At 44.0% G+C, this 15,541-nt stretch overlaps 1 protein-coding gene across 1 annotated transcript in view; it reads left to right on the top strand.

Moving 5' to 3' along the window:
• The first annotated feature begins 801 nt into the window (after window positions 1-801).
• The window catches only part of PTAFR (platelet activating factor receptor), a 32,736-nt gene continuing 17,996 nt past the window's right edge, over window positions 802-15,541 (top strand). Inside the window, exon 1 of the mRNA XM_017534742.2 lies at window positions 802-1,120. The gene's annotated coding sequence lies outside the window, so the exon portion shown is untranslated. The remainder of the gene's footprint in view (window positions 1,121-15,541) is intronic.

Raw genomic sequence — 15,541 nt, 5'->3', positions numbered from 1 at the left:
TGGTCCTGTCAGGACCTCTGTCTCCCTCCCTGTGTAGGAGGTTGTTGGCTCGGCTGATGTGTCTGAGGGACTTGCTTGTTTAGACAGGCACCCTCGGGCCTGGTGCCTGGGGGTACTCAGTCGGTGCTTGTTGGCTGGTTGAAGGAGTGGGTAAATGATTTGGAAACTGAGGCAGGGACTCTGGCTTACCCTTCACTTATGCACACAGGATGCTCCCACTGGCTCACTTTCACACATACCCCCAGATTCACACTCACACTCACACATTCATGTGCGTTCACCCCCGACTGCCCACCCCTCTTCACCCACAGGCTCCCATGAACTCACACACTGCCTAACCCAGGCTCCAGATCTCAGGGAGCTTCCATCTCCAGCCCCGCAGCTCTGTTCCCGTGGGATTTCTGGGCTCAATGCTCCTTGGTCACTAGGAGTGCCCTGCCCACTTGTGCCACTCATCACAGTGGCTCTTCTGAGCGCCTCCCTCCTCTCTCCATTTTGTATCCCGAGACCACTCTCTTTCCTCCACTGCCTGTCTTTGATTTTCTCTCTCACCCCCATCCAGAGACACACAGACCCAAATGTGCACAGGCGCCCGCTCACTGCCTGTGTCTCGTTGTGGACCTTCCCTGGTCTTTGTCCGTGTATCTCCTCGTTCCTCTCATCTCTCCCGGTGTTTACGTCTTTTTTCCTGAGCCTCGCTCCCTCCATCCCTTCCCCTACCCTCTCATTTTTTTTCCTGACTCCCTCCCACACCCCCCCATCTCTCCTCCCTCCTCTTCCTCACCCTCATGCTCTCTTTCTCACTTGCTTTCTGTCTCCTGCTTTTCCTCTTTCTCACCTCAGCTCCCCGGCATTAGGTGCTGCCCATACCCCACCCAGTCCCTTGCTCTACGAGAAGCCTCTGTGCAGTGCCCAGGTCCTGGTGGTCCAGCTTGGAGGTTCCTGTGGCACCCGCTGAGAGGCCCTAGGGTCACAGCATTTCCTCCCGGGGATGACTTGGCAGTGATACACTCGGTTTCCTCACTTCTGCAATTGCCAGACGCACAGAGGCTGAGGCTGGGGCCAGGACCCAGGCAGAGACACACAGTCCCTGCAGCTGCAGCCACTGCCCCTGCTACAGGTAAGATGGGGTCCTGCCCCCTGCTGGGCAAGGGGGAGGCTATAAAACTGTCCTCGGGAGGTAAACCAAGGTCATGCCGCTAGGCTGCACAGGTGGGTGCTTCTATTTTCTTTTCTTTTCTTTTTTTTTGAGACTGGGTCTCACTCTGTTGCCCAGGTGGGAATGCAGTGGTGTGATCACAGTTCACTGCAGCCTGGACCTGCCAGGCTCAGGCGAGCCTCCCACCTCAGCCTCCACAGTATCTGGGAGTCTCATATGAAAGAAATAACTTCTTGTGTTCAAACATTCCTGGACAGCCCAACACCCATCTTTGGCTTTCTGAGTCTAAGGCAGTGCTGAGGTGACCCCAGAGACCTCACTGGGAGGTGGTGATGGTGGGTGATGGGGGCAGCTTGGATCTCGGGGAGCCAAATGACATCTGCTTGACAAGCTGTGTGGTCTTGGCCAAGTTACGCTCCATCTGTACGCAGTTTTCTAAATTGTCAAATAAGGATAATGCTATCTCCCCCACAGAACTGTTGGAACATATAAACGACCTGGTACAGGGGCGGGTACTTAGGAATTCACTAGATGCTAGGTTTGCTGGGTGGGGTAGGGGTTGCTGAAAATAACCAGGTTATTATACAAAGGGCCAAGCCCACAACCAGTGGCCCCTATCAGGTCCCAGGTGCTGGGGACAGGGCCCAGGTTGGCACCCACTGTCCTCGGCTGGCAGGAGGTCCAGACGTGGGGTTGTGCACTTGCTCACTTGGGAAATATGACAGAACCAGCAGGTGCTCTCCCCACACCTTTAGGCTGCTTTCCATTAGCTCTGACTGAATACCCAGCTGTGTTCCAGGTGTTTGGGGAGTGTGTGTGTGTGTGTATGTGTGTGTGTGTGTGTATGTGTGTTAGGGGAGGAGGGGTAGGAGGTGTGTTGGGGAGTGCTAGGGAAGCAAAAGAGAAACAACTATCTTTAGGTCCTGGCAAACCAGCTGGAGAAAGAGGTCAGCTCCGTAGATGAAGATGGGTCCTGGGACTGAGGTGGGCATCCGGGGTTTTGATCTCCGCTCCTGACAACCGGAGCCTTGAGCCATTCGGAAGTTCCACTTTCCTCCTTTGCAGATTGGGGGTTAAAATACTGACTTCTGTGGGCTGGGCGTGGTGGCTCATGCCTGTAATCCCAGCACTTTGAGAAGCCGAGGTGGGTGGATCGCTTGAGGTCAGGAGTTTGAGACCATCCTGACCAACATGGTGAAATTCTGTCTCTACTAAAAATGCAAAAATTAGCTGAGTGTAGTGGTGCAAGCCTGTAGTCCCAGCTACTCGGGAGGCTGAGGTGGGAGAATTTGCTTGAATCCAGGAGGCAGAGGTTGCACTGAGCAGAGACCGCAGCACTGCACTCCAGCCTGGGCAATAGAGTGAGATTCCGGCTCAAAAAAAACCCAAAAACAGAACAACAACAAAAACTGACCTGTGAGTTTGCGGGAAGAATGAAATAAGAGGTGGGGTAGGAAAGTGCTTTGTCAATTGGAAAATGCTGCGCAAAGGGGACAGATGTATTCCCTGCAACCCTGACTCTGTGATAACTGCTGTGAGCACCTCAGGGATCAGGAATCTGTTTTGTTCACTGTTGTATCCTTTATCCTTAGCGCAGGGTTTGCAACAGAGCATATGCTTAGAATATGAGCAGGACAGATGAATGATGAAGAGATTGTTGAGGTTAGAAAGGAATGGATGGTGAACCAGAGACCTAGTATCTGATCCCAGTTCTGCCCCCGACACTGTACTCAACTTGGGAAAATCCTTTCTCACCCCTGGGCCTCAGTTTCCCCATCTGGCCATTGAAGTAGTAAGGAATTCACAGTTTATAGCATCAGTGACAAAATGTGCCTCCAGGAGTGTTTTCTCTGATTGGTGTTGGGGTGAAAAGCAGGTATGAGGAGAGGCTGGAATCCTGTTGTCCTTTCACGGGGAGCAGAGATTTCCCCCTCCCACCCCAGGCCTGTGAAGGAGGCCTTGTTGAAGAGGATGACATTCTCTTTCTTGGTGGCATCCCCCACTTCCCTATACCAATCCCCTAGGTGGGTGGAGGCTTGGGCCTCAGAGGGGGCAACAGTGGAGCAGGAGCCTGGTAACACCCCTTGACAGGCCTGGGGGTGTGTGTCTGGGTTAGGAGAGGAGCCAGCTCCTGAAGGGCAAATACTGGGATCCTGCTGCAGCCCCCTCTCTGACCAGCCCTTCTTTGGTTCCTGTTGTGTCTTTGTGTGTGCCTGTGTGTCTGCGGTTATGTGGGGTGGACAGGCAGCTGGCTCTGGCTTTGTCCACATGTATCTGGAATGATGGGCCGGGAGCATATCCAGCCTGCAGGTGGCCTGCTCCAGCCTGCCTTGGTCTCCCAAAGTGTTGGGATTACAGGCGTGAGCTACTGCACCTGGCCCTGATAAGGACTTTATACACATTGTTTCATTGACTCTTCGTACCACTCTGGAGAGGCATGTGCCTGGGTATTATCAGCTCCATTTTCAGGGAGGGACCTGAGACTCAGAGGGAGGACACACTTGGCCGTGGTCCTGTGGCCAGGAAGTGAGAGAGGCAGGATTTGAACCCAGGTTTGTCTGACTCCAGTGTCTATACTCTTTTTTTTTTTTTTTTTTTTNGTTTTTTTTTTGTTCCTCTAGGTATGATGTTAGATCACTAATTTGAGATCATTCTAAATTTTTGATGTAGGTCTTTAGTGCTATAAACTCTCCTCTTAATGTTGCTTTTGCTGCATCCCAGAGATTTTGGTATGTTGTGTCTCCATTTTCATTTATTTCAAATAATTTTTTGATTTTTGCCTTAATTTCATTGTTTACCCAAGAGTCATTCAGAAGCAAGTTGCTTAGTCTCCATGTAATTATGTGGTTTACAGAGGTCTTCTTGGTATTGATTTCTATTTTTATGCCTCTGTGGTCTGAGAGGATGGTTTAGTCTGTTCTCACACTGCTAATAAAGACATACCTGAGACTGGGTAATTTATAAAGGAAAGAGGTTTAATTAACTCATAGTTAAGCATGGCTGGGGAGGCCTCAAGAAACTTACAATCATGGAAGAAGGGGAAGCAAACATGTCCTTCTTCACAAGGTGACAGGAAGGAGGAGAATGAGTACCCAGCAAAGGGGGAAGCCTGTTACGAAACTACCAGATCTCATGAGATAGTCTTCTTACTATCACAAGAACAGGACAGGGCAAACCGCCTCCATGATTCAATTATCTCCACCAACATGTGGGGATTATGGGAACTACAATTCAAGATGGAAAAACAACCAGACCATATCATTCTGCCCAGGCCCCTTCCAAATCTCATTTCCTCACAATTCAAAACACAATCATGTCCTTCCAACAGTCCCACAAAGTCTTAACTCATTCTAGCATTAACTCAGAAGTCCAGTCCAAAGTCTCATCTGAGACAAGGCAAGTCCCTTCTGCCTTTAAGCCTTTGAAAACAAAAGCAAGTTAGTTACTTCCTTAATACAATGGAAGTACAGGCACTGGGTAAAAACACCCAGTCTAAATGGGAGAAATTGGCCAAAACCAAGTGGCATCAGCCCTATGCAAGTCCAAAATCCAATATGGCCGTCATTAAACCTTAAAGTTCCAAAATGATCTCTTTTGACTCCATGTCTCACATCCAGGTCACGCTAATGCAAGAGGTAGGTTCCCATGGTCTTGGGCAGCTCTGTCCCTATGGCTTTGTGGGGTACAGCCCTCTGACCCAGCTGCTTTCACAGCTGGCACTGAGGGTCTGTGGCTTTTCCAGGTGCATGGTACAAGCTGCCAGTGAAATCTACCACTCTGGGGTTTGGGGTTTGGAGGATGATGGCTCTCTTCTCACAGCTCCACCAGGCAGTGCCCCAAAGCAGAGTCCATGTGGAGGCTCTAACCCCACATTTCCTTTTCACACTGCCCTAGCAGAGGTTCTCCATGAGAGCTCTGCCCTTGCAGCAAACTTCTGCCTGGTGTTTCCATACATCCTGTGAAATCTAAGAGGAAGTTCCCAAACCTCAATTTTTGACTTCTGTTCACCCACAAGTTCAACACCACGTGGAAGCTGCCAAGGCTTGGGGCTTACACCCTCTGAAGCCACAGCCTGAGCTGTACTTTGGCCCCTTCTAGCCACAACTAGAGAGGATAGGATGCAGGGCACCAAGTCCTTAGGCTGCACACAGCATGGGGGCCCTGGGCCTGGTCCAGGAAACCATTTTTCCTCCTAGGCCTCTGGGCCTGTGATGGGAGGGGCTCCCATGAAAATCTCTGACATGCCCTGGAGATATCTTCCCCATTGTCTTGGTGATTAACATTTGGCTCCTCATTACTCATGCAAATGTCTGCAGTGGGCTTTACTTTCTCCCTAGAAAATGGGTTTTTCTTTTCTATTGTACTGTCAGGCTGCAAATTTTCCAAACTTTTATGCTCTGCTTCCTCTTGAATGCTTTGCCACTCAGAAATTTCCTTCCACCAGATACCCTAAATAATCTCTCTCAAGTTCAAAGTTCCACAAATCTCTAGGGTAGGGGCAAAATGCCACCAGTCTCTTTGCTAAAACATAACAAGAGTCACCTTTGCTCCAATTCCCAACAAGTTCCTCATCTCCATCTGAGATCGCCTTAGCCTGGACCTTTTTGTCCATATCACTATCAGGCTTTTGGTCAAAGCCATTCAACAAGTCTCCAGAAAGTTCAAAACTTTCACACATCTTCCTGTCTTCTTCTGAGTTCTCCAAACTGTTCCAACCTCTGCCCGTTACCCAGTTCCAAAGTCGCTTCCACATTTTCAGTTATCTTTACAGTAGTACCCTACTATCTGTGGTACCAATTTACTATATTAGTCTCTTCTCACACTGCTAAATAAGACATACCTGAGACTAAATAGTTTATAAAGGAAAGAAGAATAATTAATTCACAGTTCAGCATGGGTGGGGAGGCCTTAGGAAACTTAAAATCATGGCAGAAGGGAAAGCAAACATGTCCTTCTTCTTCACATGATGGCCAGAAGGAAAAGAATGAGTGCCACTGAAGTGGGAAGCCCCTTATAATACCATCAGTTCTTGTGAGAACTAACTCGCTATCACGAGAACAGCATGGGGCAAACTGTTCTCATGATTCAATTATCTCCACCTGATCCCTCACACGATACATGGGGATTATGGGAACTACAATTCAAGATATTTGGGTGGGGACATAGCCAAACCATATCAGTCAGATTACAGGTTTTTTAAATTTATTGAGACTTGCTTTATGGCCAAGCATGTGGTCAATCTTGGAGTATATTCTGTGTGCAGATGAGAAGAATGTATATTCTGTGATTGATGGGTGAAGCATTCTGCAGATGTCTATTAGGTTCATTGGTTAAGTGTCTAACTTAATTTCAGATTTTGTTAGTTTTCTGCTTTGATGCAGGATATGTCTAACTTTGTCAGTCGGGTGTTGAAGTCCCCCACTATTACTATGTGGTTGCCTGAATAGTTTCACAGATCTACAAGTATTTATTTTTATTACTCTAGGTGCTCCAGTGTTGAATGCTTATATATTTAGGATAGTTAAGTCTTCTTGTTGAATTGAACTCTTTATCAATATATAAAGTCTTTCTTTGTCCTTTTTTACTGCTGTTGGCTTAAAGTCTGTTTTATTTGATATAAAAACAGCAACTCCTGCTCTTTTCTGTTTTCTATTTGCATGATGGATCAGAAGGGATATTTAAAATGTATTCTAAGGGTTCATGTCAGGGTAAAATGCTATGAACTAAATCATTCATTACTTCTAGTCAGAGATAGGATTAAATATATGTTGTACTTAGAGTGATTCTTGGAAAATCTCACAGGATACAGTTATATACTATATATCGTTAGGGAAAAATGAAGAGAATGGCATATATACATAACAAAACATGAAGAAAAAAATCTATTCTAAACTTCAGATTTGTTTCATAAAACTCACATTAAATATGACAAGTTTTAAACATTCTTCAACCAGAAGCATTTTAAACAGATTAGAAATGAATTATTCAATAATTACCTGGAGATGCTCTTAGCTTGTTCTATTAAGCCAAGCTCTTCACTGGAAATTCCATCTTTAGTTATAAGGTCATCAATAATGTCTGCAATATCAGTCAATCCAGTCATCTGGAGTGGATCTAGTGAAACACTTCATTTGCAAATGTAATTTAAGAAATAAAACTCAGTATCTACAACTTAATTACTAAGCAAAAATAAACATATAACAAATGAACACAAAATGATAAACATATATCTACTGTTTCTTCTATTTCTGTAATTCTAGTATCTCCCAGGGAAAAAGACTAATCATCAAAAAGTAATGTCCTGGCAGATTTTCTTTAAAAAGCAAACATTTGGCCCAGAAGAAAACCTCTATAGATCCTGCCTGTTTAAATTTAATCCATATTTACATAACAAAATGTAGTAAATATAATCTATTGTATTTGAATTACTTAAGCTAAAACCATAAGGGATATAACAATCTTTAATTTCTTAAAAATATTCCATACCTAATGAAAACTTATATTCCTTTAAACCACAAAGATATGTATAATGTAAAAGTTCACACACATAATGAACAACAAAATTTCCACTATCTACACCCAACTTTAAAGAAAATTGTGAATTAATTCTTAAGATACTTACCTCTCAAATAATTCATCATTGCTATTCATACCTAAATAAAAAAACATTATTAATAAAAATCTCAGGTCATTTTTTTTACTTTCAATTATTAATCTAGTTTAGAAATTATATAACCAGAAATTAAAATACTTTTACACCTCCAAATTGGTTTATAGATATATATTTACAGCATATTTATCCTTCTCTTGAATATGTTATCTGGTAGTGAATACTGTCTACATATTTTTTGAGACCATGTCTCACTCTGTCACCCAGGCTAAGTGCAGGGACATGGTCACAACACACTACAACCTCTGACTCTCAGGCTCAAGTGACCCTCCTACCTTAACCTCCTGAATAGCTGGGATTACACGTGTGTGCTGCAACGCTAGGCTAATATTTGTATTTTTTGCAGAGATGGGGCCTCATTATATTGCCCAGGCTGGTCTTGAACTCCTGAGCTCAAGTGATCCACCTGCCTTGGCCTCCCAAAGTGCTGGGATTACAGGCATGAACCATTGCACCCAGCCAGTATAAGATTATTACTTTTCTATCCTGAGTACTTTGTATAATATATCTCAGGAATTACAATCCTTCTTTGCTTAGTACACAGCTTACAGTACTGGAGTGCAATTTACTTTATAAAATATACACAAACAAAAAAACAAATATCTGGTGACCTAAAAGTAATATATTTTAGAAAATATCTTATTTAAATCCAGAAGCAATTTACCTATAAGAATGTGACCCAAGGCTAGGCATGGTGGCTCAGGCCTGTAATCCCAGCACTTTGGGAGACCGAGGCGGACAGATTGTGAGGTCAGGAGATCAAGACCATCCTGGCTAACATAGTGAAACCCCGTCTCTACTAAAAATACAAAAATTAGCTGGTCATGGTGGCATGTGCCTGCAATCCCAGCTACCCGGGAGGCTAAGGAAGGAGAATCACCTGAACCAGGGAGTCAGAGGTTTCAGTGAGCTGAGATTGTGCCACTGCACTCCAGCCTGGATGACAAGAACAAGACTCTGTCTCAAAAAAAAAAAAATGTGACCCAAAATATAATTTTTAACTCTTGTCCAGTATTAATTATATGCCATCAAAGAAAAACACTTTATTCAATCTTCTATATGTTTAATTCTAAAAACAGAATATAGGAAAAAGTGTTCTGACATCTCTTCTCAAAAAAACATGCCTTAAGATTTTATTATATTGAGATAAACCAAATCTGTCCCTAAGACTTATACATTCACATGGTTTTAATATGAAATACTTGTTTTCTTGAAAACATATTGTTCTGTTTAATTTATTAATCTCCAAATCAAGGATTTTATTTTTGTTCTCAGAATATGGGCATTTGTGTGTTCTTAACAGCAACTAATTCAATTTAAGAGAGAAATACTTCACATAAATCTAAGATTAACATAATAGTAATAGCACTACCCTTTATAGCTTTTTGCTAGGTAGAAAAAGATACTAATCCTATGTACTTAGAAAAGAGTGTGTCCATTAAAGAGACACTTTCTTCAGTATGTGAGTGGCCCCTGCCCTCCTTTTCACGAAAAAAGCTTGAAGGACCCTCTTCTAATGCTGGTGGGGCTGCATATGGGGGAGTACGTGAGGTTAGTAAAGATGGTGACCTCTTGGGTTAAAGGCTGAAGTGTTAGTCATCAAAGATTGGTAAGTAACAAGTTTCCCTTTCTCCTTTTAGTAATCTAGGATCACTAAGCCATAGCCACAGTACCAACAAACGTGGGCAAAACTTGTCCAACCTGGGCAAGTTTAATACTTTTCAATCACTACTGCTAAACAAGAACACCCTTTTGAAGAATTCCAGAACACTCTGATAACAAACACAATTTAATTAAATAGCTTCATGTTTAAAGATAAACTGTCTTATATGATAGAATTTAGTGCCTTTGGTCCCTGACAAAGATCTACCTCAATTCAGTTACTGCTAAGAAAAGCCTCAACTACTTATGATGATGGTCAAAATACAGATTAATCAGATATAAAAGGTATGACTACTAAAATGAATCTGATTTGCTTCATCAAAGAGCATAAAAGCATTTTACCTAAATAAATAACTTTAAAAATGGTCACATAGGGAAATTCTGTTCATACTTCATTTTCTTTTTTTTTTTTGAGACAGAGTTTCTCTCTTGTTACCCAGGCTGGAGTGCAATGGCACGATCTCGGTTCACCACAACCTCCGCCTCCCGGGTTCAGGCAATTCTCCTGCCTCAGCCTCCTGAGGAGCTGGGACTACAGGCACACACCACCATGCCCAGCTGAATTTTTGTATTTGTAGTAGAGACGGGGTTTCACCATGTTGACCAGGATGGTCTCGATCTCTTGACCTCGTGATCCACCCGCCTCGGCCTCCCAAAGTGCTGGGATTACAGGCTTGAGCCACCGCGCCCGGCCTCCAGTGTCTATACTCTTAACCACTGTTCTCTAAATACTATACATCCTTTATTTCACTTGATGCTTACAAAAGCCCTGTAAAATAGATATGTTACTATTCGTATTTTACACATGGGGCCCAAAGGAGGCAAGCAGTTTTACCAAATGTTGCACAGCTTTTAAGTCATAAACTAAGTCATATGACTCTAACTTAAAAATACACATTGTGCTTTCAAATTTGCGATCTCTTAGGCCATTAATTTTTTTTTTTTTTTTTTTTTTTTTTTTTGCTGTGGTGAAAAACCATAACAAATTTACTCTCTTAACATGAATTTTAAAAATTTATTTTATAGAGATTGGGGTGTTGCTATGTTGTCCGGTCTGGCCTCAAACTCCTGGGCTCAAATGAGCCACTTATTTTGGCCTCCCAAAGTGCTGGAATTACAGGCATGAGTCACATGTCTGGTCCCTCTTAACATTTTTAAAGTATATAGTTCAGTCATGCTAACTATATTCACATAGTTGTATAATACATTTCTAGAATGTTTTCTTTCTTTCTTTTTTTTTTTTAACTAAATCCTGTGAGTGCCAATAGAATGTTTTCATCATGGCTGGGAGCAGTGGATCCCAGCACATTGGGAGGTCAAGGTGGGCAGATCACTTAAGGTCAGGATTTCAAGACCAGCCTGGCCAACATGGTGAAACCCCACCTCTACTAAAAATACAAAAATTAGCTGGGTGTGCCTATAGTCCCAGCTACTTGGGAGGCTGAGGCAAGAGAATTGCTTGAACCCAGAAGGCAAAGCTTCCAGTGAGCTGAGATTGCACCACTGCACTCCAGCCTGGGTGACAGAGTGAGACTTTGTCTCAAAAAAAAAAAAAAAAGAGAATGTTTTCATCTTGCATGAAACTCTACATCTGTTGAACTTCTCTCTATTTTCCCTTCCCCCCAGCCCCTGGCAGCCATCATTCTGCTTTTGGTTCTATGCTATTGATTAGTTTAAATGTCTCATATAAGTGGAATCATATAGTATTTGTCTTCTTGTGGCTGGCTTATTTCACTTAGTGTAAACGTCTTCAAGATTCATCCATGTTGTAACATGTGTCAGGATTTTCTTCCTTTGTAAGGCTGAATAATATTTCATTGTATATAGATACCACATTTTGCTTATTCATTCATCTGTCTATGGAGATTTTAGGTGTTTCCATGCTCGATAATTGTGAATAATGTTGCTAGGAATAGAAATGTGAAAATGTGTGGTTTTTTTTGACACCAAGTCTCACTCTGGTGCCCAGGCTGGAGTGCAGTGGCATGATCTCAGCTCACTGCAACCTCCACCTCCCAGGTTCAAGTGATTCTCCTGCCTCAGCCTCCTGAGTAGCTGTGACTACAGGAGTGTGCCACCATGCTTGGATAATTTTTTGTATGTTTAGTAGAGATGGGGTTTCACCGTGTTAGCCAGGATGGTCTCGATCTCCTGACCTCAGGTGATCTGCCGGCCTCGACCTCCCAAAATGCTGGGATTACAGGTGTGAGTCACTGCACTGGGCCTTTTTTTTTTTTTTTTGAGACAGTGTTTTGCTCTTATTGCCCAGGCTGGAGTGCAATGAAGCAATCTTAGCTCATTATCGCCTTTGCCTCCCGGGTTCAAGCGATTCTCCTGCCTCAGCCTCCTGAATAGCTGAGATTACAGGCATGTGCCACCATGCTTGGCTAATTTTGTATTTTTAGTAGAGACAGGATTTCTCCATGTTGGTCAGGCTGGTCTCAAACTCCTGACCTCAGGTGATCCGCCTGCCTTGACCTCCCAAAGTGCTAGGATTCCAGGTGTGAGGTACCACATCTGGCCTTTTTTGTTTGTTTTTGAGACAGAGTCTTGCTCTGTCACCCAGGCTGGCGTGCAATGGCACAATCTTGGGCTCACTGCAAACTCCACCTCCCGGGTTCAAGTGATTCTCGTGTCTCAGCCTCTGGAGTAGCTGGAATTACAGGCATCCACCATCATGCTTGGCTAATTTTTGTATTTGTGTAGAGATGGGGTTTTACCATGTTGGCTAGGCTCGTCTTGAACTCCTGACCACAGGTGATCAGCCCATCTTGGCCTCCCAAAATGTTCAAATTACAAGCATGAACCACCTCACCCAGCTGTGTAGCTTTTATCTTATGTTTTCTTCTGGGAGTTTTATAGTTTCAGGTCTTATGTTTAGATCTTTAAACCATATCTGGTGTAAGATAAGAGCCCATCTTCATTTTTCTCCATGTGGATATCCATCTTTCCCAGCGCCTTTTGTTGAAGAGACTATCCTTTCCCCATTTCGTAGTCTTGGTCCTCTTGACAAAGATTATTTGACTATGTATGTGGGGGTTTATTTGGGGTCTCTCTATTCTGTCCCATTGATCTATGTATCTGTTTTTATGCCAGTATCAAACCATTTTGATTACTGTAGCTTTGTAATATGTTTTAAATTTAGGGGTTGTCTTTCAGTTTTGTTCTTTCTCAAGATTGTTTTGATTATTTTGTGTCCTTTCAGATTTCATATGAATTTTATAATTTTTAAAAATTTTCTGTAAAAATTACATTGGGATTTTGCTAGAATGGCATTGAATCTGTAGATCACTTTGGGTAGTTTGGACATTTTAATAATATTAAGTCTTCCAATCCACAAATTTGGATTTATTTGTATTTGTATTTGTATTTGTATTTGTCTTTCCATTTATTTGTATCATCTTCAATTTCTTTCAGCAATGTTTGGTAGTTTTCAGTGTACAAGTTTTTTTTCTTCCTTGGTTAAGTTTATTTATTCTATTTTATTTATTTATTTATTATTATTATTTTAGACAGAGTCTTGCTCAGTTGCCCAGGCTGGAGTGAAAGTCGCAGGATCTTGGCTCACTGCAACCTCCGCCTCCCAGTTCAAGCCATTCTCCTGTCTCAGCCTCCTGAGTAGCTGGGACTACAGGCATGCACCACTACGTCCAGCTAATTTTTGTATTTTTAGTGGAGATAGGGTTTCACCATGTTGACCAGGCTGGTCTCAAACTCCTGAGCTCAAGTGATCCGCTTACCTCAGACTCCCAAAGTTCTGGGATTATAGGCATGAACCACTGTGCTCAGCTGGTTAGGTTTATTTCTAAGTATTTTATTTTTTTGGATCCTGTTGTAAATGAGATTGTTTTCTTAATGTCCTTTTCTCTTAGCCCCATTAAAAAAAAATCTTCACCTTACAAATGAGGAAACAGAGACTCAGTCACAGGGTGAGCATAGTGGTTGAACTAGGGCCTGACCCAGCTCTCTCCCTGCCGGGCGGTAGTCTGATGGATACAGAGCAGGTCATGCCATCCCTTTGTCCGATGCCCTTCCCAATTTCGAGGAACAAAGGTAAAAGCAGGACCCCAGGTCAAAGACATCTCCTCCTGGGGCCTCAGAGCATCTGGAGCTCCTGTTCTCAGGCTGGCAGACAGGCCTGTGAGTACACAAGTTGGCCCAGGAGCGGTTTGCTTCCAGCAGAGACCACCACTTGTTCTAGGAGAGTCAGGATGGACCTTGGAGTTCAAAATCCCAAGTCTGCCATTTCCCTGCTGTGCGACTGTGGACAAATCTGTTTTCTTCTCTAGTCTTTTTACCCTTAAAAAATTGGGTATCTTGTAAAACCAGCCTCATGAAGATGATCTGAGGTGGAAATATGATCATAGGCAAGATCTATCTGTACATTTAACCAGTAAATGGTGCCTAGTGACTGGAAATTACGGGGGCTTCAGCCTCATGCTCTGCACAGAGCAAGGAGTACTTGGATCCTAGAGAGTGTGCCCACTTGGAACGTGGTGTTCCCCCACCTCGACCACTTCTAGCCCTTGCCCTGTTGGTGAATGTACCCTCAGGCCTGCGGGGCTGCAAGGAGCAGGAGCTGTGGATGAACTTGGATGTATCTTATTTACAGTTTATAGATATGTAGACTTTAGTACTTTTGACTTCACCTGGCCCCCCAAATGTTAGGGGCTAACATGACTGGTGAGCCCAACTTCCCGACCCACCATCTGGCCTGCGGAATCAACCAGCACATACCTCCTTCTGCACATCCCCTGAAGCTCCCTCATCTCTGGCTGTCCAGCTATAGATGAGAACCCCTTCTCCAGGTTCCCTACAGACTGAGAATGTTTCCAGCAGGGATGGGGGCCGAATGCAGCACAGCGGAAAGGGTAAGACAGCAGAATTCTTCTGTCTTCATGAATATTTATGCCTTCCCTACCATACCCCTAGCTGAAGGCCATGTCTGGGCCAGCTGCCCAGCCTTGATCCATCAGGAAACTGTGCCCATGTGTCAAACTGAGTGGTCTGAGCCTCTTTTCTTTCCAAATGTTCATCCTCTTCCTGAGCTGTTGAAAGCTTTGTTGGCATTAGCCGGAGGATCTGTCTGGAGCTGGCAGGAAAGCCAGTGTGTAGGTCAAAGCCCCTGGGTCAGTGGTGCCCTACAATCCCCTCCCCTGGCCCCAAGCAGCTGGGCCAGTGGGGAGAGGGAGGCTTGGTCATTTTCGGCTCAGATCCTGTTCCAGCCACCTTGTATACTTATCATTGAAACCATCATTAGGATTGTAAGATTTTGTAAATGAAGACATCAAAGCCCAGAGGGGTGAGTTCACTTGCCCAAAGTCACACAGCAAGTAGATGGTAAGCCAGGCATGACTCTGTAGACCTTTCTGACTCCAGGGACCTTGTTCCCCCTAACCCACTCCACCCAGTACACCTTCCCTGGGGAGACCATGCACATTTCCTTTGTGCCGGGGATTTCGGAGCAGTCATTAGGGCTTGGTCATTCATCCATTCATTCCTCAGTGCCTGATACTGAGATTAAAGGGATGAAAAATATCTAGTCCCCGCCCTCAAGAAGTGCCCAGCCTGCCAAGGAACTAGCCATAGTAATTAACTTAAAACATATTGTGTTAGATGCTAGAATGAGGAATGCGCCCAGTGCATGGGGACCCAGAGAAGGCAGCAGCTCATTTTATCTGTGGCAATCGGGGAAGACATCCCAGAGGAAGCACTCTTTAGATTAGGTCTTAAAGGTGAGTAAGATTTTTCTAGGTAAAGCAATAGCAAAAGCAGGATGCGGCGTGTGGAAAGGCAGAGCGATTTGGGGGAAAAATGGAGTTTTTAGGGAAGCAGCAAGAAGTTCAGTGCAGCAACAGTAGAGGATGAGTAGCGGGGAACGGTGGGAATGAGATAGGAAAGGAGCTTGGACTTGATCCTGGGCCAGGGAGCCATGGAAGATGTTAGACCAGGAGAGTGTGTGGCTGGCAATGAGTTGGGGCACCGCATGTCTCAGATTTCAGTTCATGCACGAATCACCTGGGAATCTTAATTTTATTAACATACAGATT

Source organism: Cebus imitator, unplaced genomic scaffold (genome assembly GCF_001604975.1).
Source record: "Cebus imitator isolate Cc_AM_T3 unplaced genomic scaffold, Cebus_imitator-1.0 Scaffold87, whole genome shotgun sequence".
Taxonomy (NCBI): Eukaryota; Metazoa; Chordata; class Mammalia; order Primates; family Cebidae; genus Cebus; species Cebus imitator.
This window is presented reverse-complemented; position numbering and strand designations above follow the sequence as displayed.